The 27,408-nt window shown below is 41.9% G+C and overlaps 1 protein-coding gene across 2 annotated transcripts in view; it reads left to right on the top strand.

Annotated features, from left to right (window-relative positions):
* shisal1b (shisa like 1b) overlaps positions 1-27,408 on the top strand; it is a gene marked incomplete at its 3' end in the record, with an annotated part of 72,208 nt that overhangs the window by 13,927 nt on the left and 30,873 nt on the right. The window lies entirely within an intron of this gene.

Below are 27,408 nucleotides of genomic sequence, written 5' to 3'. Positions count from 1 at the left end.
GCAGATCTACAAGCTCATGCCGCGCTATGAGCTTGTAGATCTGCTATTTTTTAATAGGTTAAAGTGGTTAGAATCTAAAATGACACAGATGCTTTCCCGGTTTTAATGGGTTATATTAAAGCAGTGCTTGCTTCGACAGTGTGCGTATACCAACTCAAATGAGGCGAGAAATTGTGTTGGTTCAATGTGTCCTGAGGTGTTAGTAGTTTGAAGTGGTGCTTTCAATAGAGGAGATCAACGTGACGTAATCCCGCCCATATACAGTAGCCCACCACCACTATGGTATAGGACTATAGAGTGACCGCCCACTTTTTGAATGGCATATAGTTTCCGGCAGTACATTTCCAATTAATCTACTCTGTAGACGTTTCAGAAATGCCCTTAAAGCCCTTTATATAAGACTGGTTCCAAGCCAACCAACAACAAGATGAAACCATCTGTGTGGAGTTTGCATGTTCTCCCCGCGTCTCCTAGGGTAGTTAATACCCTCACAAAAACATGCAGTAATCCTGGTCACTATACTGCCTCCCCCTGGTCAGCCGGGGCGCCTGATGGAGGGGAAGGGAACTGGTTGGAATAACGTGTTCCTTCCACGCGCTACGTCCAACCAGGGAAACTCCCCCCTGTCGGGTGACAAGAAGGTCAGTTGGCTCTCATGCATTGAAGGAGGCATGAGCTCGGCCCTGGCCTCCCTAGGCTGGTGGGGGGAGTGTAGTGCCCAGGATCACTTAGCAAATTGGCACTGGGTGAAAAAAGGGTTACAAAATCGTGGGACAAAAATTATAAGGAAAAAAAGAAAAAAAAAAGAAAGATGAATCGTTAAAGGTAGGGTAAGTGATTTTATTTGGTTAAAATCTGTTTAAATAGCTATAGTTAAATAAGAATCAACAATGGGTTTTCTCAGTGGAGTGCTAGACCCAAAATCCAGTATAGGCTACAAATAGGAATTGGGCCCGGACCGCTGGCGTAGTGGTCCGGGCACCTAGGCTCCAAAGTAGCCTGACAGCGCGTCGCAGGCTCGAGCACCGATCCCAACGGCCTTTGCTGCATGTCACTCCCCAGCTCTCTCCCCATTTCCTGTCAACCTCCTATCCTATCAATAAAGGTATGAAAGGAAATCCCCAAAAGGTATCACAAACGAATGCTTGTAAAGCATTTGTTTATTGGTGTGCCAATTAAAAAAGTGGAAATGTGAGTACTTTGTCCTCTATTGATTTGAAATTTTGGATGTGCTACCATTTGGGGATTTTTTCTATTCCTATTTTTGAGCTCTAGTACTCATTGCTATAGAGTGTTTGTTCAGTAACAGGAGTCTAACTATCATTTGCACATAAAATACATTTTCAGGTTGGGATACCAATTAGGATAGAGAACTGGAGACAGGATACAAATTAAATTGGAAGTGATGACACAAAGAACTGAGCTGACAAAATGGAACTGGAAGCGAGAATAAATGAATTTTCTGTTCATTGAAGAGCTGGAGAGATGGGGAGACTCCTGTGACTGAACAAACACTCTATGGCGATGACTACTATCAGAAAATAGTGCTTTAACCTTTTAACAAAAAACGTTTTGTTTTAACCAAAGAATATAACTTACCCTACCTTTAACCATTAAACCATTTGATTCGTGGGTTCTCCCCAGACTCGCGGTCAGACAGATACAAATATTTGTGTGTTTTTTTTGGTTCTCGTTAACTGTTGGTCCGCACCGTTTTAATTGCCATTTGGCACTGCACACCTTGGGGTCATATGAGACACACGGCAAGTTTGAGACCGTTCGGTCGGATGCTTTCAGAGTTATGCAGGCCACAGAGTGACACACACACACACACACACACACACACGCACACACGCACACACGCACACACACACACACACACACACACACACAGTTATAATATAGATCTGAACTTATTTTCCTTGCATGGCTGCTGTTTATTTGTAAAATAAATCAAATAAAATCAATGGCAGGGGTCAGGGGATGTATGGAGGCTACAGTTGTGTGTGCGTAATGCGCCATTGACATACGGTGCGAGTCCTCTTTGTACCGAAACCTGTCGAAACTCATTATTTGCTGAACTGTGACCAATGGGAGCGCGACCTTATCCAATCCAATACACTGGACAGTGTATGACCTGACCTCTGAACCAACATGTGAGTGTGTATTGACCCGGTACCACCACCACCAGCACCTCATACGTCACCATTACATGTCCTATATAATGAGAGCACCATTGTACAGCTCAGCTTCATAGGGGTCTTAATTGGCATGAGGCATGTCAACGCAGGTTATTTTTTTTAAAAGAAGAAAGAAAGAGCCTATGTTGTATGAAATCAAGGTGTATTCTGTCAGCATCCAGTGGTGGGAAAAGTATTCACATTTTTAACTTAAGTAAAAGTATCAATACTGCAATGTAAAGTAGAAGTCCGGAATACAACATTTACTTGAGTAAAAGTACAACAGTATTGGTATCTAAATGTACAAAAGTAGAAAGTACTCATTATGCAGAATGTCCCATTTCACAAGTTTTCAAATGTATGAAATGTATAAAAATCTTTTGAAAATAGATCTACAAGATGCGACGCATTGTGAGCTTGTAGATCGGCTATTTTCAAATGGCCGAAATGTATATAGGGCTGAAGTGGTTAATGTATGTTTTGTTTTGTAATAATAATCAAAATCTACAAAGTAAGTAGTAACTAAAGTTTTCAAATAAATGTAGTGAAAGTAGGCTACAATATTTGGATATGAGATGTAGTGGAGTAGAAGTAAAAGTATTGGAAATTGGAAATACTCAAGTAAAGTACACATACAGTACCTCAACATTTTACTTAAGTACAGTACTTGAGTAAATGTACGTAGTTACTTTCCACCACTGTCAGTATCCCCCCCTCCCCCCAAAAAAAGAGAAAGAAAAAAACTTTTTGACTGTTTCCATTTGTTAATTTGCTTGAACTCGAGCACAGAATATATCAGTGATTCATTCTGGTTTGAACATTGCAAAAGCCGTCAGGACATCTAGTCTTGGCACATTGATGCATGCAGGGAAAGGTGAATTATTCATTCCTGTCGGTAAGAACAAAACCCAAATCATGTGGATCTCGGGGATCCACGTGGGAACGCCGTCCTGGCTCGAAGAACGTGGCTCTCAGACTCAAGTGGCCAGCCTTGTTATGTATGTCAGTCATCTATGATGTATGACTCCAAATTTGGGTATAAGGCTTCAGCCCGATCAAAGCCCCTTTCTTTGACTTCCATTATGGATTTAAAGTTAAATATTTCAAAAGGTATAAAACAAAAGTTTTGTACGAGACATTTTGGTGCTGATCGGTCCAGTGGTTTGCGAGAGTAGTTCCGGGGGCACACAGACAAACAGACCAACCCCGTCTCTAGACCAGGTGTCTTCAACAGGGGGTCCGGGGACCCCTAGGGGTTCCTCAGAGTAACTACAGGGGGGGCCGCCAAATCTTTGCGTAATATTGTATTTTTTTTTACATTAACCATTTGAACCCTATAGCATCCATTTTCTGAGGACAACTTCAGCCAAAAATAGCAGATCTACAAGCTCACAACGCCTCGCGCTGCTGCGAGGCGTTGTGAGCTTGTAGATCGGCTATTTTTGGTAAAGAGGTTTGGTGTAGAGGGAAAAAAAGAGCAGACTAAAAAGGTTTAATCTGCAACACAATTGTATACAATATAAAGGGGGTCTCTGCTTCATCTCTCTCTCAGCTAGGGGGTCCTTGGCCTGAAGAACATTGAGGACCCCTGCTCTAGACTCCTGCAGAGCCACGTACACCATAACAATCTGCAGTACAACCAAAAACAACTCGCATATCATAAAACAATTTCATATTAAAGCTGACTAAAATGACACTTCTCTCTAAAGCTCTCTAAAAGTCTTGATCCTGCAAACTCAATCTGAATTTAGCTAATTGAAACAGGTCCCTATTTTCGCCAGTGCCTTACCCCATTATCCCTAAACTTCTTTGCCATTTTTTACTATTTTTAAAAATATTTTCAAATTGTTCAAATAGCCAATCTACAAGCTCACAACGTGTAGATGTAGATCGGCTAGTTGAACTATTTGAAAATGTTTTTAGAAATAGTAAAAAATGGCAAAGAAATGTAGGGATAATGGGGCAAGGCACAGACGAAAATATGTCCGTCTGCTCTACTCTACATTATGTACTAAGTCCTGAGTGTTAATTCATCCATTTGTAACTCCCAAGAGTGTACAAGTGTAACCAAATGGACCCTTAAATGTAACCCTATTTGCTTTAATTTGGTTGTATTTACATTTGCACACTCAGAGTTAAATCAATCTGGGAACCCATGACTACGTTTTCATTCCCACTAACAATATTTCTACACGGAACACTAACACCACTTCTCCCAGAGAACATGGAGCGTTTTGGTAATAAGCCCACTTGTTTCTATGATGAAAGAGCAAGTAAAAATGTGAATATCTTTCCGTGGTTTTGTCTGCTCCGAGGACGCTATTGTTAAATGAGTTTCGGTTTGTTTCGAGTGGGGAAGGATCGGCGGACACGTAAATCCCGCCCACTACATTTGATTGGGTAAAGCGCGGCCTGCTTCCTGATCTGAAGGCACGCCCACTTGTAGGCCAGTGCGTACGCGATATGACGAACCCCCCCCGACAGATTCAAACACAGAGCAGAATCTGTTCTTTAGAGATTAGAGTTAAATTAACACTGAGGATTTTATGGTTGGCATGCCCTAGCGGGATGTGCTAAGTTCCGTAGGGGTCCTTCTGAGGGGCAGATGAGATGAATGGGGGGAGGGGGGGTGAAGTTCTGGAACAATGACGTCTGACACCGTCTGTCTGCTGATTAGAAGCGCAGGAGGTTCCAAGGAGCTCCTGTCACTCTGACTCAGCCCCACAGAGCTCAGAGGAGCTCTTGGGTCCACATCAAAGGACCTTGTATTGTGGAAGTGACAGTCTTTTTCTTTTGGTTCTGGGGATTTTGCTGCCAATGTATAGAAACTAGAGGCAGTGGATTGGAGAGTTAGCATAGATTAAACATCTGGACATGGGACCGTGCCAGGGGTTCAATATGTAAAGAGTTGTTCCACTTACAGCTCTACAGTAGGGAACTGTACTTCTTTGTACAACAAACTTTGTTTCTCTATTTAATCCGTTAAGACCGGGGAACGCATCTGTGTCATTTTTAAGATTTATTTGGCTATTAAAAAATAGCAGATATACAAGCTCATAGCGTGCCGCACTCGGTGCCGCACGCTATGAGCTTGTAGATCTGCTAAAAAAAATTGTGGAAAAATATGAATATATATTTATAAGCGAACATTTGTCAAATATTTTTGTTCCAGGGACCCCCCAGAAGCAAAGATTTGAGTTACAAAAAATATATATTCAAAGATTTGCACACATTTTGATGATTTCTTTCAAAGATAGCAGATCTACAAGCTCATAGCGTATGAGCTTGTAGATCTGCTATTTTTGAAGAGCCAAAGTAATCTAAAGTGACACAGATGCGTTCCTGGGTTGAATGGGTTAATAGAGAAAACAGCAATCTACTACAAGCTCACAAAGTGTCGCACTGCAACACGTTGTGATCTTGCTATTCTCGCTATTCTGAATTAAAACAAACCCCCAAATTGACCAAGGTATATTCAATATTTAAGTTAAAGTGGTTAATATACATCTTAAATCAAAATGAAGCAGCCTGCCTACTTCTTTTATGTTCTTCTTGATGGGTCAGAAATATGCTTCGAGCGTGCACAAATCATCTTTGGTTCCCACATAAGAATGTCAGAGCCAATGACGAAATAGAGACTATTTGACTAAATAAGCTTAGTCAAAATAAGCCGAAGTAGACTGTAATGCACATTACATTACATTACAGTCATTTAGCAGACGCTTTTATCCAAAGCGACTTACAATAAGTGCATTCAACATACATAGGTAGGGAACGAAACTACTAATCACCAGAAGTCTTAAGTGCATTCTCTTCTAAAACAAGCAACTAAGAGAATACCTAGCGCTAAGGTAAAAGTGCAATATATCAGCTGCTTACTTTCATAAACAGATGAGACAAATAGGAAAATCAAATGAGCAAGAGCTAAAACCAATAAGTGTATCGAATAAACAAGATACAATAAAACAATAAAACAAGAGTTTGTACAACTAGTTAACAAGTAGGCCAGGCAAAGAGGAAGGATAGTGTTTCCTGAAGAGGTGGGTTTTCAGCCTGTGGCGAAAGATGGGCAGTGACTCGGCTGTCCTGTGGGGAGTTCATTCCACCACTGTGGGGCCAGAACAGAAAAAAGCCGCGACCATGTAGATCGGCCAGAAGGACCACTGAGCGACAAGGCAACCAGTCGCCCAAATGGCGGCAGACCAAAGTGGTCGGTCTGCCGCCACAGTTTAGTTAGTATTTCTCAGCCCACGTTTGTTTGAACTTTTTACCGTACCCTCTGATGGACAACTTTGCAGACACGAAGACTATAGACATGCAGACAGATATACATGCAGACAGACAGACTCTATTGATTACAATAATTTGGCAAATTAGTGAGTGTGACAGTACAGCCATGACAAATCCACAATCCAGAACTTATTTAACCATAAAAATGGTTAAATGTTTAACCACATGAACCCTGCAAAAATAGACGATATAATGCGCTGTGAGCACGCAGATCGTCTATATTCGGTGGAGATAGATTGCAGTAGAGGGAAAAAGGAGAGGGGGGGCTAGTATAGAACCTGTAGGGACACTGCCTAATAAAGCAATTTTTGCTTTATTAGACAGCAGGGTGCATGTAGACTCTACATAGTCACAGACCACATGTCTCTCTACATTGTAGAGCAGAGGTCTTCAACAGGGGGTCCGGGACCCCTAGGGGGTCCTCAGAGTTACTACGGGGGGTCCGCCAAATCTGTGTGTGATTTTTACATTAACCACTTCACATAAACATCCCTATTCTGAGGAGAACTTTAGCCAAAAATAGCAGATCTACAAGCACACAACGCCTCGCGCTGCGAGGCGTTGTGCGCTGGTAGATCTGCTATTTTTGGCAAAGTGGTTCGGTATAGGGGGGAAAAAGAGCAGAGTAAGTACAGAGTGAAAGGTCAGGTTTACTAAGTATTGTTTAAGTACATGGTTAAAGGTAGGGTAAGTGATATTTTTTGGTTAAAACAAACAGTATTTTGTTAAAAGGTTAAAGCACTATATTCTGATAGTAATCATTGCTATAGAGTGTTTGTTCAGTAACAGGAGTCTCCCCGTCTCTCCAGCTCTTTAATAAACCAAAAATACGTTTTCCGGTAGGTGTCAAAATCTCAGCCAATCAGGAGAAAGTACCCATTTTTAAGCTTCATTTTTATAGTGTTCCAGTTCCAATTTTGCCTGCTCATTTCTTAGTGTCATCACTTCCAATTTCACTTGTTTAATCTATATCCTGATTGAGTTCTCTATCCTGATTGGATAAAATTGGAAATGAAACTGAAACTGAAACGAAAATGCATTTTCTGTTTTATAAAGAGCTGGAGAGACAAGGAGACTCCTTTTACTGAACAAACACTCTATAGCAATGAGTACTATCAGAATATAGAGCTATTTAACACTTAGTTTAACCAAAGAAAATCACTTACCCTACCTTTAAATGTCTGGAAATACACATTAACATGAATCCAACATGATAGTGCTGTGAAACAAGTCTATGAAGCTTCCTATGAAATCTATGAAAAAATAAATATTTTATACAATATATAATGGGGGTCCCTGCTTTAGCTCGCTCTCAGCCAAGGGGTCCTTGGCTTGAAAACGTTGAAGACCCCTGTTGTAGAGAGACAGGAAACCAAGGTCAGAGAAGGGAGACTGATGGGTGTCGTTTTAAAGCTCAGGTTCTTCTCGCAACTCACAAGGAGCATGTGGGTTCGGGGCTGAGCCACAGGGCACCCCCCATTCACATGTTCTTGAACTGCTGCGTTCTTGAAGTCTTTAACTGTATTAGACAGAAACTGGGCTTTCTGCAAACTTGATAAAACTATAGTAGATCAAAACACAGGTCAGGTTAACGATGTTTCCAAATATAACTAATGTAAAAACTAAGCTTTTATAGCTCAGAGAGAGAACATACCTCAATTAAATTCAATAAATCACAGAGTAAACCAGAAAAATTTGCAGCACAACAACAGCGTTTTAAAAGATTCTGTCAGCATGAGGGAAATTTCCGAACCGGGCCTTTAAGGCTGCAATGCATAACCTTTCAAGTCAATAAAACATTATTTTGTATTTTTGTAAAGACCACAAATAGTAGGCAAGTGGTATATTGCATGGAGGTCAAACTGCATTATATCCTCAATATTTTATTATAGCTCTTACAGTAGAACTTTTGGAGCTCGCAGTGGGACCCGGGTTCAAATCCCGGGTACGGGACGTAAAAGTTAAGGATGGTAGTTTAGGGCTGAGATGCATCATGAATAAGAGTTAAGACCTGGCATACATCTCTCTGTGGGCACACTGGATGATGGGAATATAAAACTCAACAAAAAAAAAGTAGGTACAAGGAGTTCTGTCTTCATTCATGCTGCTGCATACAGTATGAGATGAGCAGAAGAGAATGTACGTTGACAAGGCAGCTGGTGGAGCGCAGTATAAACATAAAAGGGTTTGCTTCTATGAGAGAGCAAGAGGGCTTTTATTGTTTCCTGAGGCAGCGGCATCATATATAATCAAATGGAGTGGAAGACACGAGAGAAAGTGACAGGAACCTTTTTTGTGTCTGTGTGCACACACACACACACACACACACCTATTGTCAGTGGTGGAAAAAGTACTCAAACTTTTTTACTTTTTACTTTTTGGGGCGGAAACCCCTATTTGTAACTATACCTTTCAGAACGGGAACCCCTTTTGGGGTTCTTGTTGCTATGTACTGCATTGGTTCTCAAAGTGGGGTCCGAGGACCCCCAGGGGTACTTGAGGGGGTTCCAGGGGGTCCCCAGCTAAATGATGGACAGGGACCAAATGGACCCTTATGGGTCTGTAACTCTGAGAGTGTACAAATGGAACCAAATGGACCCAACGGGTCCATTTGGTTCCATTTGTACACTCTTAGAGTTACATTAACATTGATTTTACAATAGGAATTGGGGTCCCAGAGACATACATGCCATTAAATGGGGGTCCGTATAGCCTAATGCATATCAAACTGGGGGACCTTGAAATTAAAATGGTTGAGAATCACTGTTAGAGCAGTAAAAAGTCTTCTCTTATGGGGGTCCCTGGCATATATTTTTCAAATGGGGGTCCGCGGGCTAATAAGTGTCTATTTGGGGGTCATTGGCACGAAAAAGTTTGAGAACCACTGATGTACTGTATATAGCAACATACATCGTTTAAAGTCTTTCAGAACACTTAGGTCAGGATTTAGAAGGCGTTTTTAGAAGGCCTCAGGTCTAAATGGGTTAAGTAAAAGTATCAATACTGCAATGTAGAAACACTCGGTTACAAGTAAAAGTCCGGAATTCAGAATTTACTTGAGTAAAAGTACAAAAGCATTGGTATCAAAATGTAGGCCTACTTAAAGTACCAAAAGTATAAAGTACTCATTATGCAGAATGTCTTCCAATGTTTCAAACGTATAAAATGTATGAAAATCTTTTGAAAATGGCAGATCTAAAAGCTCACAATGCGTCGCATCGCGACGCATTGTGAGCTTGTAGATCGGCTATTTTCAAATGGTCGAAATGTATACAGGGCTGACGTGGTTAATGTTTTCAGATAATTCTAGTGGAGTATAAGTACAATATTTGCCTCTGAGATGCAATACAAGCTACAGATACAAGCTAGATCAGCTATTTCCAGTGAAGACATTTGACAGGGTTTAATTGGCTGAGAGAGGATTGTTAAGAGCAGTTCTTAAGAGCACCCTGACAGCATTCTCATTCAAAGAGCATTGTACGGTACTTGAGAGGAGGAAGTTGTTATTCTGCAGCAGTTTCCCTCACCTCATGTAAACCTAAAGTAAGTGAGTTCAACCTCTGCGGGTCAGAGCCAGGATTAGCCCGAGTAATGAAGTGTGAGCCCAATATGACGGTTCGTCACCCAACACTTCTAATAATCACGTCGGGAATGGGCCCGTGGGAGAGAGAAATCCTCACTTTTCTAAAAAGTTTTCTAACAGGCCATATAAACCACCTGCCAAAACACCATTAGCGTTTGGATCCAGAACAGTCCGGTTTGTTTTTAAGATCCTCACACTTACCTGAGGTGTTTTGTTGGCAGTGACATGTTGTGCTGTCCCGGGAACCTTGTGCCCTACGTGACCTCTAGGTGTGTGTAGCGCTTGTGTGGGCTAGAAGGTCTTATTCCTGGAGTCATCGTGACGTATCTGCCCTTACTGATATACCCATTACTGGGTTTGGCCCCAGTAAGACAGATAACCCTCTTAAAAACAGACTGCCTCCCTCTTCAAAAACCTACAACCATTTTCAATGTTGAGTGTTGTTCTAACTTTGGCTTTGGCACAGTGGCACAGTCTCTGATTCCTCTCTTTGGATTACTTATCTAACATTTATTTGTGTAGTACTTACTATCACAAACATGAGTGTGTGTGTGCGTGTGCGTGTGCGTGTGTGTGTGTGTTCTCCCCTTTACACATTAATCCAAGGATCATCATTAGCTCATATCCTGTCTAGGGTTTGATAAGGCTCATTCATTCACTTCACTTGTGATACATGCTGCTAACCAGGCCAAGCTCCCTGCTGAAAGAAACAGCTTAGACCAGCATAAGCTGGACCAGCAACTTCTTGCTGTTTTTGTTCAGCAGGGCTAACGCTAACTGCTATCTTTGGACCATGCAGGAGGAGATACAGAGTGTGCTTAAACCTTACCTTTCATGTAGCGTCTGGTCTTTGGGTAATGGTGTGGTCATTCAGTAGTGGTGTCCTCATCGCTGGCTGCTGGCAGTGTAGTTTGGTTTGGTCGGTTGTATTTACAAACACAAAAGTGCTCCATACAAAAGATGCTGATAACACAAACAAACAACTGAGGAGATTGTTGTTTTCTCAGTAATGGTGCATTAATACTGGTTCTCCTCCATGAAGTGTTCCCCAGAAACACTCCGGTCAGTCCATATTTCCACACCGCCTATTGCAGGCAGGCAGTCCAACATGCAAATCTAGGCCCAAAGGTTGGCCCATGGGTTATAGCCTTGCTCCTGGTCCAATGTCACATGACCTTTACATGTTGTCTTAAAGAGACAGTTTACACGCAAACGACGGTTTAATGGCGGTTCCAGTAGGAGACACAAAGAGTCTCCTTTGTGTCTCCCATCCGGAACCACTGCCTGCCGGTCCGCTGGCCATCAAATTATTGGCTTACAAATGCGACAAAAACAAAAACATATCCATGAATTCAAGTCTCCATCGGGTGACAAATCGATTTTTAAAAAAGTACTTTTTTGGGTGAACTATCCCTTTAAACTTCAGATTTCTATTTTAGGGAAGACAGCAGCATTCCATTTCTGGGATTAAAAAAATAAAAATAATGCATTTTCTTAGCCCTATAAACTTTGTACATGAAATGTAGTTAAACTAGCCAAGCTACAAGCTCACATTCTGAGCATTAACTACATTTTCCAAAAGGAAATGCATGTATTTAATTCAGTCTGACCAGAAGCAGGGATAAAAACATATCCCCACCGGCCATAAAAAATGTATGAACTACTGTACCAGAAAGGTAAAAGCAGAGGCGTAGACCGTGGACCCCAGCAAATCAAACCATGGAAGACATGTAGATGATCAAACTGCTACGGCCAGGCTTAAACTCCATTATTCCACCCTCATTATTTTGCCTTTCATTTCTGACATTCCTGGCAGGCTGTTTGTCTAAAGATAGAAGCTATTTTATTGCCTAGCTCAGTCAGATGATGACCTGGAACCGAGCCAAGACAAATGAACTGAACCCAGACCACGGTATCGAATCCAAACAAACAATGCCGTCTTCTCTTTCTAGGACATATAGTACTGTCATGGCTCTCCATATCAAAGTTCCCCATACAGTGCAAGGCATAGGGAGCCCAAGTCTAGTTGCTCCATGTGAGTCACAGTGCCACGGCTTCACGAAGATTAATTTGAGTGCTAGTGTACTGATGACTTGGCACATGAGACCTCAATTACAGGGCTGAACAATGAATCGGAAAATAATCAAAATTACTGCAATTTCCAAATAGCCAGAGGCTGCAACGAACTGCCCAAGAGCGAGAGGGGTCCACAATGGACTTCTATTTTAGGTAATATTTGGTATAATTGAGGAAGTATAATATTCATTTCACCCACATGTATACTCAAAGGACCGTACATGTTTTCATGCTTAGCTCACTGTCCAGAAGTCATGAACTTTACATTACTGCTGACAATTTTCAGTTTTCCTGACCTTCCAAGAAGGCATTGATTGATTGATTGATAGATTCATTGATTGATTGAATACTTTATTAGCAGTTACAGGCAGTACAGTAAAAAATAATAACACAAAAGTCCTGGGCAGGATTTTTCCATTGTGGTCCATTGTACTCAATTCGTCATGACATACAATACATACCATACATACAATACAGTACATATCAGCAACAACAATTCGGTATGATATGCAAATCAACTTCCAGAGACTTGAAACACGCTTGAGATAGCAGGTCATCCAACACAGTGAAAGTACCGGTAACACCTTTATTTTGTCAAAGTTACGATATTGTTGCATTTAAAGGAGAATTCCGGTCATTTTAAGTGTTATGTTTGATGTGTGTCAAATCACTTACCAACATAGGAATGAAAATCGCGTAACTCCACAGAGCCCCCTATCGACCCCCACCGTTGTCATTATAGGAGGATATAGGATAGCCCAAATTCGCCTATTTTAACCAATGCAAAGTCTGTTTTTTTGCTTCTAGTACTCATTGTTGAGTCCCATGATAATGTAACAGGCGCTAAAACTCCCGACAAGCTAACGGCTAATAACAAACGAGCTAACGCTGGGGCTGCTTATCTCTCTGCATGGCAGCCCCAGGTTGCCAGGTCGGGAGAGAAACCAGCAACCAGCATTAGCTCGTTCTGTTATTAGCCGTTAGCTTGTCGGGAGTTTTAGCGCCTGTTACATTATCATGGGACTCAACAATGAGTACTAGAAGCAAAAAAACAGACTTTGCATTGGTTAAAATAGGCGAATTTGGGCTATCCTATATCCTCCTATAATGACAACGGTGGGGGTCGATAGGGGGCTCTGTGGAGTTACGCGATTTTCATTCCTACGTTGGTAAGTGATTTGACACACATCAAACATAACACTTAAAATGACAGGAATTCTCCTTTAAGTCGACGGTGTGGCTTGCTGGAAATATTCGCTGGAGAAATGCTTGTTTTACGGATTCAATTACATTCTAATGTAGCTAAAACTTGAGCTACATTAGGGAACTCTGGTCATTATAAATAATAAATAAATACAAATGTATTATTTATTTGCAAAAATAAAAATGCTTTGGAAAATTGTTGATAAAGTATTATGACTTGTAGTGAATGTTGAGTGAATGGGCTAAACATGCAATATCACTGGTATATGGTCCCTTGTTGACAATATACTGTAGATATATACAGTATACAGAATTGAAGCTTGACTTTAAAAAGAAAAATGCAATAACGAATTGACACCTAAACACAATATTGGTAGAAAAATCACTGTTTGATCATTTTCCCAAATCGTTGCCCTAACCTTAATGCAGCCGTCAGCCGAGGCAAACTGTAGGCCTAAGGCCACATTTATAGCCTACTTAGTTGTGCAAGGGTGTCACACGCAGTGAAAATAAGTAGACCTATAACTCACGCTTAACCTTGTTGCAACTGTCAAGAGCTGTTGGAGAGTAGTTCCTAGAAGGCTTTGAAAGATACCTGGAGTTTACACAATTGTCACCGCATTTACAGTAGCAGGAAACTCAACAACCCTATGTCCCACTTGATCAAAATTACATCTACAGTATGTGAGAGTGAACTCAAGGCAAGAAATGATTTGTCCACAGTCTCCATGTTACTCCCGTTCATCTTTTTCACTTTAGTATCACCCTCTTTATCATACTGTACATAGCCTACATATCATTAAGTAAGCAACTGTACATGCATTGTACAAGCAATGGTGTTAAATCATTTGTTTCCCCAAATGAATAGAGTCCTTTTAATTAATTCAACTTATGAAACTCATTAGGATTCTGCTCCATTGCATTTCATGTTTAAACACAAATTACAACATTCTTCTGTTTTACAACGTTCTTTTTTTCTCCCAATTTAGTCATTATGCCAATTAACACTCCCCCACGCCTTTCTGTCCTGCCACTGCTATTGTTCCCAATTGGCTCACCTGCCAGTGAGGAGCCCACACATGGGGGGGACGTAGCAGTGGTGGGAAAAGTACTCAAATGCTTTACTTAAGTAAAAGTACCAATACTGCAATATGGAAATACTGAAGTGTGAAGTGTCCGGAATTTAAAAAATGACTTGAGTAAAAGTACAAAAGTATTGCCATCAAAATATACTTAAAGTACCAAAAGTAAAAGTACCAAAATGTTTGAAAATAGCAGATCTACAAGCTCACAATGCGACGTGTTGTGTTCCATACCGTTCAACACCGCCCACTGACAAACGCTGGCAATTGTGTTAGTATAGATGCCTGGCCAAGCTGCATGATTGCTTGGCGATGGATTTGAGACTCTGCGGTGGTGGTGGTGGATAAGTAGCCTACAATAGGGTCTATGCACAGCAGCCATATTGGAAAGAAATTGGGCCTCTTCTTACTTCCTTCACAGGTGTTACCAATGATACTAATGAAGGCTCTGTTCCATTCTGGTCAGGGTGCTGATATCGTGCATGTTGGCTCACTAGAAACACTCCATTTTGTTTCCCAAATGGCCCCTTATGGTGGGTGTGTAACTCTGAGTGTGTACAAATGGAACCAAATGGACCCGTAAGGGTCCATTTGGTTCCATTTGTACATTCTCAGAGTTATGGGGGTCCTTGAAAATAAGACAACCACTATGCCACACTAAATGGAACAGAGCCTTAATTACTATCATTGGTAACACCTGCGAAGGAAGTAAGGAAGGGGCCCAATTCATTCCCAATATGGCTGCTGTGCATAGAGCCTTGTTTGCCCATAGATGCCTGGCCAAACTGCATGATTGCTTGGCGATGGATTTGAACCCCTAGACTCTGCGGTGGTGGTGGTGGATAAGTAGCCTACTATTGTGCCACCTGAGCTCCACAACATTGTTCTGTTTTATTCTCAGTTTAGGGTTTCCTCCTATCAACGAAGCTTCAATGTCTTTTAAAGTGTACAGTGCCTCACTGCCTCCTGCACGTGCGGTTAAAGCTTAATAAAAATGTGCCAGGGAACATATTTCCTTAATTTCCATACTACAAGCTATGTCGTTTAACTATCAGTTAGGTAATCAATTTTAAATGAAGCCGGCACAGGCACAACAGCATGGCTATAAAAGTAAGGTGAAATGAGCTGTGCTGAGATCTAAAGGGAATCATCGCTGGGGGAGTTTAATAATATCCTCAGAGATAGATACTGATATGATACGATAACGATACGAGTCGACTCAACGCTTCTCGTGAGATGGTAATCAGCGATGTGATGCTGCGCTGCCACATCTCATACTTGTTGAGGACCGAGGAGCGTCTCCAAGCAAAAACAACTCCCTTTTCTACCCCCAATGTGCCTGTGAGCGCCTGATAAATGAAAAGCAAAGGATGCGTGGCAGAGTGTGTGTGTGTGTGTGTGTGTGTGTGTACTGTATGTGTATGTGTATGTGTATGTGTATGTGTGTGTGTGTGTGTGTGTGTGTGTGTGTGTGTGTGTGTGTGTGTGTGTGTGTGCGCGCGCGTGCGTGCGTGTGTGTGTGTGTGTGTTGGGGGGGTGTGTGTGTGTGCGTTCATGCGTGTGCTGGGGGGGTGTCAGCGTGTAGGGAAGCAGCAAGCCTGCGGCGGATATGAGTTTGATTACAGCACTTCTGGTGCTGGTCTGATTGCGTCACTTTTACAAACAACTCCACATTCAACACATTACAACCCAGAAGAGAGGGAACAAATTATAATCCCTCCCCATGTTGGAAGGTTGCTGCTTTGCATGTTGAGCTCATTACAGTGCCGCATTCGCCAAACTCATCACCACACCACAAGCTCTAAGATTGCAACCCGGGTTGTCTTATCCCCACCGGGCTTCTTTTTTTGTATTTTTTTATAGAACGGCTACATTTATTTCCCGTACAAACACACAGCAGGGCTGCTGCTAATTACTATCCTATTGTTCCCTCATACGTTTGGTGGCGGAAATGTTTCCCAGGCAACGCCGTTGCCGCTGGCCCAAAGCGTGCCGCGGCTGCTTCAGTGCTTTATTTGCCGTATTTGATCTGGAAAATATATTCGGCTGATTGATGATTGTATGAAATAGGAAAGAGCCTTTGTTCATTACTCATGTTTGTCTTGAGCTGCTGTGCTCTGAGCAGCCGTGATGATACATATTGAATCCTACATTCAACCTTCTTTTTATTATTTTGAGATATACGGTCTCACCAGTTCATGATTCAAAGGCCTGGGCCAGTGGCGTGCACAGACATTTTGAGGGACAGGTGCTCAAGTAAATTATACTTTTTTGTTGTTTACTTGGTCTGCTCTTTTTTCCCTCTACACCTATACCTCTTTGCCAAAAATAGCCGATCTACAAGCTCACAACGCCTGCGAGGCGTTGTGAGCTTGTAGATCTGCTATTTTTGGCTAAAGTTCTCCTCAGAAAAGGGATGCTAGGTTTCGAGTGGTTATGGTAAAAAGAGAAATCATATCACATAAAGATTTGGCGGACCCCCTGTAGTAACTCTGAGGACCCCCCAGGGGTCCCGGACCCCCTGTTGAAGACCCCTGCTGTAAACTTTTTTTCAAAAGGGCACTTCTGGTCAAGAGGGCAAAGGGCAGGTGCTCTAGCACCACCTAGAGTCTATCTGTGCACGTCCCTGTTCAAAGGCCTGGGCCACAGGTGTTCACCCGAAAAGGAAATGGGGAAAAAAGGAAATGGAATCCAGATGTGGAAATAGCAAGATACAATTAAATACTTAGTTCATGTTATTGATTGGTTAGACGACAAAAAAGGGTTGGGAGTGCAACTGGTCTTGGGCAGAAGTGAGCACTGTACTGTATGTCTTTACTGGGCACCGGTAGGCACAATGTATTCTCAATGTATGACAAATTGTTTGCAATAAATGTACCAGAAATCTGAAATGTTTTGGCTTTAAGGGTTAAACGGAGCCAGACAAATTAATTCCCATGAATGAGTATGAATTTTGAAAGCATTTTACTCTCTCTGTTGTTTATCTCGTTTCTCAACGAGGTTATGAGTGATGTGATTTGTTGTTTTGTTTTTGCACGTTTGTGTGTCAAGAGAATTAATGGCGAAGGTCTTTAGATTGCACAGTGCTCAAGGTTATTATGAGCAAAGACTTAAAATCATAATAATATTAATGAACGTTATAAACGTTAGTAGACCTAATATGCATTTAAAATATATATATATACAAATGAATACATAAAAAAACAACAAACAGGGTAGACTTATAAAAGCAATGTGACCTTTATATCGTAACTGGAAGGAATATGTTGTGCAATGTGACAAAATAAAAAGGTAGAAGGGCAGCCGGGAGGAAAGTCTCTGTTCAGTCAGGGAATAAATGTGATCTCTCTGTTATGACCTATCCAATGAATTCTACACCTGCTGTAACCCCAGGTTCAGCTTGCTTTCTGTCAGATCTTTCCAGCATCTGCCCTGAACTTGACTTCACATCGATGAACCGCGTCCTCCTGAGTGACGTGGAGTCACACACGCACACGCACACGCACACACACACACACACACACAAACACACACACACACACACACACACACACAGACACCAGCAGCCTGCCACACTCGCCCAGGGCAGTCAGTGTTTTTTACTTCGGCGTATGGCGGTGCCAGCGTGCCGGAAAATAGCCGATTTACAAGCTCACAAGTCACAACGCGTCGCATCCGCGACGCGTTGTGAGCTTGTACATCTGCTATTTTCGGTGGAGGTGACACCGTCGTATACGATGGGAGTATTAGATTACCCATTATTCACTTAGTATTCAATTATGATGCACATAGTCCAGGGCGCTTCCCTGCCAACGACCGCCATTAGACCAAAGCTCTAAATCTCCACAACGTGGGCCCACATCCTTCCTAATGGGCGCGCTGAATGAAGCCTAATGTCATCAAAAAGCAATAAAACCGACTTTGTTTTTTATATCAGCCATCAGGAGGATCTCTGTGCGTCACGATTCTGAGCAATAGGATATTTGGATGCAAGCCCGTCATTCTATATTCTGTGGATTTTATTTTTAGCTGCAACATATACTGTAGATCAGTGTTGATTTCGTCAACTAAAACTATGACGAAAAATGTTCGTCGACTGCCTTTTTTCACTGACGAAAACGAAACAAAAACTAAGCTACGATGACTGAAACTATGACTAAATACTGTATATTGACAATTTTGTCAACAAATAAAAACTAGACTGAAATGTTAGCGAGGGACTAGAGGAGAAGAGATCCAGTAGTAGCTAAAAGACAAGTCATTTTACGTTTGGTTGCGCTCAGGTGTGGCGCTCTGAAGATAGCAGATCTACAAGCTCACAATGCGTCGCAGCGTGACGCGTTGTGAGCTTGTAGATCTGCTATTTTCAGCACGCAACCAGGTGTAAATTCAGGCATTACGGCGCCATCAAGGCCCTAGGCCCGCCAAAATACATTTTTGACGACTAAATCTAATAATGTGCTCTGTGCTCATAGTGAGGGCTGAATTTTTGAATAAAAGCAAGCGTTTCGGTCCTGGGACCTTCGTCAGTGCTATATGGGTGGATCACAGGCAAACAAGTTGCTTTTATAGGGCTCTAGATCAGCGCAGGTGCTCAGGATCACTAGTCAAGGTCATCACCATGGCAAACGCACACCCTAACCACACCAAGGAGCTTCCCACCTCCACATCCTTAAAAAACCGGCCTCAAAACCAACATCTTCAAAATATCTTTCCCCAGCTATAACCCCACCCTCTTATTTTTTACCGTTTATACTTTTAGACACAATATATTTTAATATATTATTAAATCATATAATTTTTTGCCTAATAGCCTAGTTTTCCTTATTTTATTTCCATGCAAAGCAACTTTAAGTACTTAAAATAGCAAATCTGAGGTGGTATTATTATTATTACTAGACCTATACCAGTTATGCAAACCCATTGTACCTGTTGTTAGAGTACCCGTTGTACCCATCTGTCTGTCTGTGTCCCTATATGCCCATATATGGAGATTTATGTATCTGTCTCTGTGTCCCTTGTATACCCATATGTATATACAGTAGTTCTGTGTCAGGCATGCCCGCATATGGAGCACTTAATTGCTATAGACAGTACTAGTTCAGGCATATTCAGAATGATTGATATCATGTATTAATATGGAATACAGGGCCAACAGGACGACATAGAGAGAATGCAAACTTTAAAAAGTTAAACTAAAAGACATACAGAATGGTTAGACCCAGTGGACTGAACAGCAAGAATAGAGACAGTGCATACAGTATAGGAGATCTCAAATATGACAGTACTGTTACAGTACTGTCATATTTGAGATATGCTTGAGTTATGTCTCCTCTCACAGTAGCTTTGACAGCAATGTACAGTAGCACAGTGAGTAATAATAATAGTATAATTGAGAAGAGAAAAGAGTGAGTTTGTATCTTTACTTTAACAAAACTTCTACAAATAAAAGATGGAACCAAACAAGATGCAATACACTTCATTATATTTTTGAGTGGTGCCAACCACTCCTACATTTGACTTTGTCCGTGTGTCCGTATGTCCGTCCGTCCGTATGTCCGTCCGTATATCCGTCCGTATGTTTGAGCACGGCTGATTGGTCAAGCTTTGCGTGACACGTGACAATATGTTGTCACGTGTCACGTGACAACATATTGTTTCTGATTGCAACACAAGGATAAAACCAGTTACACTTTCAAAGGCACCACTCTCTTCACACTGGGTGTGATTTTTCTTTTATAAAGTATAATTGTTTGTTAGGTGTAGACAGTAACCTTCAGTAACTTTGAAAGTTATAGCACTATTGTTTTACCAGCAGTTTTACAGTATATTGCACCTGGGGACTGAGTAGTTGTTTTGGAAATGTTTTGAGGGGTGATTATGGGTTCAGCGGCTTGTTCTCTGCTCTGGGGAAAAGGCTGTTTCTCAGCCCATTGGTGCGTGTGTGTATTATGGTTCTGAGCCTGCCTGAGGGGAGGGCGGTGAGTAGGTGGTGTCCGGGGTGTGAAGGGGTCTCACAGGGGCCGGTTTGTGAAAACAGCTCAAGTGGACTTCTGTCAGGTTTGGGGAGCAGGGAAGCCAATGATCCACCGAGCCGTTTTTCACTATATGCGCTGCAGGACCTTCCTGTCTGCCGCGGTTCAACCAGAGTATTAGACTCTGTACAGCAGTATGTCAGGATTCTCTCAATAACAGTGGTGGAAATGTACTCAAATACTGTACTTAAGTACAATTTTGCAATTTTCAGTACTTCTACTCCACATATCATCTCAGAGGAAAATATTGTACTTTTACAATTATTTGAGAACTTTAGTTAATAGTTACTTTATAGATTTTGATTATTATTACAAAACATGCATTAACCACTTCAGCCCTATTTACATTTTGGCCATTTGAAAATAGCCGATCTACAAGCTCACAATGCGTCGCGATGCGACGCATTGTGAGCTTGTAGATCTGCTATTTTCAAAAGATTTTCATACATTTGAAAACATTTTGAACACTTGTGAAATGGGACATTCTGCATAATGAGTACTTTTACTTTTGGTACTTTAAGTAAATTTTGATGCCAATACTGTTCTACTTTTACTCAAGTACATTTTGAATTCACTTGTTTTCACAGCTATTTCTACGGTGCAGTAATGATACTTTTAATTAAGTATAAAATGGGAGTACTTTTTCCACCCGTGCTCAATAATGCAGCGACAGACAGACAGTTTTTGAGGGAGTCTGTTGCATCTCAGGATCCTCAGAAAAAAAGAGGCACTGCTGGGACTTCTTGACCAGGCGGGAGGTGTACAGGCTCCATCCAGATCAGACCCTCAAATACAGTATGTTAGGCCTCCCAGGAACTTGACAATAGCAACCCACACAGCCCAGTGTGATGACTTCTTCAGGGTTTTCTTTGTGTTGAGTTTCAGGTGGCTGTATCCTTACACCATGCAGAGAGTGTCCAGACCTCCTCCCTGTAGGCTGTATTGGATCTCAGACCCACTATGGTCGTGTCATTTGCAAATGTGATTAAGGTGAGCTGTGGGTGGGAGTGTGCAGCCATTGTGCAGTGATTGCCCTGCCTGACATGCTGGGATCCGTTGCATAGAAAGTCAATTAATAGCAAAACCAAAACCTACGGCAGGAGGTGTTGTTTTTTTTTTGGTGGGCGAGCATTGCACTGTGTTTAGCACTAACGAGGTGGCATCCTGGGGAATAGCATTTCAGGTGTGATTTCAAGGACTAAAATATATAACAGATGGTAGTTTCATCTCTCTGCTAACCGCCCATTATTAGCCCAAAACTTGTTTTTGTGACACCTGGCTGCATCGTGCCTTTGACTCGATCAGAGTCTGCTGTGCTATTGTTGTGATCTAGTGCATTAACCCATTAAGACCTGGAACGCATCTGTGTCATTTTTTGATTTGATCTATTTTATACTTTAGCTATTCAAAAATAGCAGATATACAAGCTCATAGCGCGGCACCAAGTGCCGCGCTACAAGCTTGTAGATCTGCTATTTTCGAAAAATCGTGAAAATATTGCAAATCTTTGAATATATATATTATTCTAAAGCGAACATTTTTAACTCAAATCTTTGCCGCTGGGGGTCCCTGGAACAAAACATTCTGAGATGGGAAATACATATAATTTTGGGGGTCCTTGACATGAAAAAGTTTGAGCATGACTGATTTAGAAACATAGGCCTACGTTTTTTCAGAATACTGTACATTTGTAGAATCGGCTTCATGTCTTAATTGGTTAACAGTGGCTGCGGAAATAATTGTCAGCCCAATCCTTTCCTCTACTCTCTGGCCAGAGCTAACTGGCCAGGTGTAAGTACAATAACACTCAGATAGAACACTCATACCTGTTAGAAGTGGTGGACATAAATGAAGTACCTTTACTTGAGTACTGCACTCAAGTACATTTTGAGTATCTGTATTTTTGAGTTTTTGTATTTTTGGATACGTCAGACTTTCACTCAATTACATTTCAAAGATAAATATTGTACGCCGGTGCTGGCACTGGTCTGTAGTACAGTTTTAATTTGGGTTAGGGTTAGACATAAACAGACATAAACAGTGGCTCAGACATAAACAGTGGCTATACCCCTCTATCTGTCAGTTCAAATGCACAGTATATGTTCTATTTTAACCCTGTGTTTGTTTGTTTGACGTCAGTCCATATTTAGGTCAATGTTAAACCAGACAAGACTGACTTCAATTATAAAATCAAAGATAAATATTTTACAAAAACAAAAAATATATACAGTGTAGAGTATGTACAGCATGTAAAAGAAAAGGGGAGGTACTTCTGTGACCTAATGTGCACAAGAAATTTGCCGTGATTAGCTCTGGACATACACACGCAGACTGGTTCTCAACCTTTTCAGGCCGCGACCCCTGAAAATAATCATATTTGAACTGGGGACCCCCCGACCTGACAAGCTCTTGGAATTGTAGGAGTTGAGGCATTACATTTAGTTTGACTCGGTTCCACAGTTAAATATTGTGAAAATAGCCGATCTATAAGCTCACAATGCCTCGCGTGGTGAGGCGTTGTGAGCTTGTAGATCGGCTATTTAAAAAAATGTTGCTTATTTGACAATTTGGGCAATGTTTGACCAGTTTTTATAGTTTTGTTTTGTTTGGTATTAAATAAGGTCTTAAAAGTCCTTACATTGTCACTTCACTGTCATCTGGGGACCCCCCCCCCCCCCCCACCACTTAAGCCCTATAAAAAAAAAAGAAATTAAAGTAGTTCATAGCGCCCACATGTCCAAAGTTAATTGTTAAGCATACCATATCACCCCCACTTGCGACAAATACAAAAGAGACACTATTTGGATAAAAGCGTCTGCTAAATGACTGTAATGTAATGTAATGTAATGTAATACCCTTATCTGCTTGTACTGGCTGTGACTTCAATAATAACAAACACTCTGATACAGTGGTTCTCAAACTTTTTCATGTCAAGGACCCCCAAATTGACACCTATTAGCCTGCGGACCCCCATTTGAAAAGATAAGCCAGGGACCCCAATAAGAGAAGATTTATACGGCTTTCTAGCAGTGATTCTCAACCATTTTAACGTCAAGGACCCCTAGTTTGACATGCATTAGGCTACGGACCCCCATTTAATGGCATTTATACCTCTGGGACCCTAATTTATATTATAAAATCAATGTTAATTTAACTCTGAGAGTGTACAAATGGAACCAAATGGACCCGTTAGGGTCCATTTGGTTCCATTTGTACACTCTCAGAGTTACAGAACCATAAGGGTCCATTTGGTTCCTATCCATCATTTAGCTGGGGACCCCCTGGAACCGCCTCAAGTACCCCTGGGGGTCCCCGTACCCCACTTTGAGAACCAATGCTCTGATAGATATGTATTCATAGCCCATATCCAACATCCATAAAGCAGAATCTGGACCCCGGACCCCCCCTGACAGCATTTTGGCATTACTGATGGATCGGAGGCGATCCTCATCTGACATTTGCAGAGTGTCTGCATGGTTGCCTTCGCCTCACTTCTGGGCTAGACGTGCCAGGAGTGCCAGACAGTCCTGCTCTAATGGAAGGCTGCTGCCCCACCCACACTCATTCAGGGACATGTAGCATGGCATTCCATTGACACGGAAAATAACACCTGAAAATAGAGCTACATCTAATGGTTTTATTTATTTGTTTCTAGACATTGTGCCTTATCGTGGGGTGGTTCTCAAAGTGTGTGTGTGTGGGGGTGGGGGGGGGGGGGGGGGGGGTAAATGCTAAATGAGTTAATAGCATCACAATCATTTTAACCACTTTATCCATTTGTACATTGGCTATTCAAAAACTAGCAGATCTACAAGCTCACAGCGTGTGTGTTTTTTTTTAACATAAATATTCTCTTCTGCGGGCCCTGGCAAAACTAATTTAGCTGGGAACCCCCTGGAACCCCCCCAAGGACCCCTTGGGGGTGTTCCAGGGGCCCCCAGCTAAATGAGTTAACAGCATCACAATCATTTTAGCCACTTTATCCATTTCTGCATTGGCTATTCAAAAACTAGCAGATCTACAAGCTCACAGCGTGTTTTGAATTTTTTAAACATAAATATTCTCTTCTGGGGGTCCCTGGCAAAACCTTTTCAGATGGGGGTCCAATTGGGCCAAATACATATCGGTTTGGGGGTCCTTGACATGAAACAGTTTCAGAACCACTGCCTTATCGGGTTGGGGTGAGGGAAGGGCGGGCGTTACTGTCATCATATTTATTTTCTACAATTCCACATTGGTGTATATTTTGTAATGCCCTGCAACTCTGTAAACTTTTGTTTACTTTTTACTTTTGTCTGGATAAAAAAGACTTTGAAAAGAAAAAGAGCCTCACATCCAGTTGTTCTTTGCAAACAAACGTTCGACAACAAATTGAGCTGTATCTTCTTTTCATACCACATGCAAAGCACAACAAATATAGCCCTGGCAGGCAATAAGACAAATAAGGGATTCCATGTGAAAACGCCAGAGGAAATAAATTATGTAAGATCCTCATTGAGGACGAGAGGAAGGGAAGTAAGATTTAATTTAAACGACCAAGTGCTAGACGAGAAGAGAAAAAAGGAGTGACATGCACCGCCATGCAACGGAGTATAAATTTGCCTTAAGCACGGAAAGGGGGGGGAGGGAAAGAAAGAAAGGGGGGGATTTCAGTGGCTGGGAATCCCTCGTTGCGCTGCATGATGTCGTCTGAGACAGCTTTCACTGGAAGCAAAAGCAGAGGAGAAGAAAAATATAAAATGCCACTCTAACAAGCCTCTGGAGACCTCAGCTGCCTGGCTCTCTGAAGTGGGAACGGCTCGTCTGATGTGAAATGCTTTTAAAGACCTCGACAGAAAACAGGCTGGCGCGCTACATGCATCATGGACCACATTATTCTGTCCATACAGTCCATAGTAAAAGGCTTTGCATGAGGCCTGATTTATACTCTGCTGTGAGACAATAGCCCATCTATGAGCTCACAATGTGACGCCTTGTGAGCTTGTAGATCTGCTATTTTAGGCAGGGTATAGGCGCCACCACACACGCATGCTGTCAATGAGTGTGTAAACAACATCGTAGAGTGAACACAATCAACACCAGAATGACAGGGAACATAATTCTCCAAGGTTTGGTACACACTTGCAGATTGTAGTTTTTTTTGTTTTGTTAAGCCTTGTTAATCAAGGTTTACTAAAGCAAACATGCTCAAACTGTTCTTCCTGAATAGGCTCAGGTCCTTTGACGTGTGCGACAGGATGCTGCAGATTTCCCATCAGTCTGCTGTGGCCAGTGTCCTCTTTTCTGCAGTTACATCAGAAACAGACTGAACAAGCCCATGAAAACTCACTTGTGTGTCTCTTGAATTAGAACAGTGGTAAAGTAGTTAGTGGAACAAACGTGAGTCACTCAAAGCATTTGTTCAGTCAGCTGTGAATGTTTGTAATTGTTCTGATGTGCAGCATGCTCTCCAAAGCTGGGAAGCTGGAAATGCAATGTGGTTCACATGATGCGGAAGTGTGAATTCAGTAATACTTTCCAAAATGTACTTTTTGTAGATATGAACCACTTAGTCCATATCTACAAATTCCATGCAGACATCTACGGTATTGTTGCCATGTGTCTTTCATTTCACTCAACCCTGTTATGGATAAACTCACCACAACTTCTTATTTTAGGTTTTCTGAATATATAGACTGAGCTTCGAGATAAGAGTTTCTGAAAAGCGATTTACGTTAACTGGAAACATTTAAATGGTGTGATGGTATAGGTTGTAAAACTCTCAGCAAGTTGCATCATGTTCATGCTGAGAGAAATTAGTGGCTGCAAATTGATACAAGTATTAAGGTGCACGGCTCAATAATGTCATGAAAGTGAGGAAATAGCCAGCACACAATGAATGTCCTTTTTCACATTTGGTTTCATTTACCTCTCATGGACAGAAACAACAGACGCGTTTCAACCAAAACAGCATTGTCATCATTTTCATGCAACAACTTCAGATAAACATCAAATGACTGCTAGAAGACAAACCTATTTACTATCAACTTCCCTTGGCACTACCAGTGACAAATAGCAGAAACTAGCAGAACGGCTTGGCATCCATTCGTCACATTTAGCGACCGTGGCACAGCCAGCGATGACAGACTTTGTGATTTCTTGCCGTAACCTTGCAGTAGACTGCCACCACGGAAGATGTATTTCCATCATGAACCCCTGCGATGGATCATTTACTATAAAATTCATTATCAGCATTCTCCTGCCCCAGCTGCTCTACATGCACAGGCCGCCTTCTGTGTGATTTATCCCCTTTGGGGGCCATGTTTTCCCCCACGATCCCAGCAGCGTCGCCAAGTGCGATTTATGCACATTTGATTTTCAGCCTACCAGGGGGGAAGTGGTGTGGGCGTGACACGGCCCTCATACTGTAATTAGGGATACTTTCATGACGTAGAACAAAGTGACGATTTCACGATGATCAGCAACCGGTGGGAGGGTGGGGGGAAATGAAAATGAAAATGATCCAAATGGCCTGCACCGCTGGCCTAGCAGTGCACCGCTGGCCTAGCAGTCCGGGCCACTTAGGCTCCAATGTAGCCTGACAGCGCATAACAGGTCCGACGATCTTTGCTGCATGTCTCTCCCCATCTCTCTCGCTTTCCCTGTTTCCTATCCATCTTCACTATTGCAGGGGTCTTCAACGTTTTTCAGGTCAAGGACTCCCTAGCTGAGAGAGAGATGAAGACCCCCTCTAGGCCTATATTGTATAAAATTGTGTTTCAGATTAAACTTTTATTTTTGAGTGGTGCCAACCACTCCTATATCTGGCGTTGTCCGTGTGTCCGTATGTATGTATGTATGTATGTCTGTCCAATAAACAAACATTGATGACAACATCAATACGGGGGTCAATACGGGGCTCATCAAAGGCACCACTCTCTTCACACAGGGTGTGATTTTTTAACTTGGTCTGCTCTTTT

The sequence above is a fragment of the Gymnoscopelus microlampas genome, assembly GCF_963454915.1.
Source record: "Gymnoscopelus microlampas genome assembly, chromosome: 6".
Lineage (NCBI taxonomy): Eukaryota > Metazoa > Chordata > Actinopteri > Myctophiformes > Myctophidae > Gymnoscopelus > Gymnoscopelus microlampas.
Note: the sequence above shows the minus strand (reverse complement) of the source record. Positions and strands in the feature narration are given on the sequence as shown.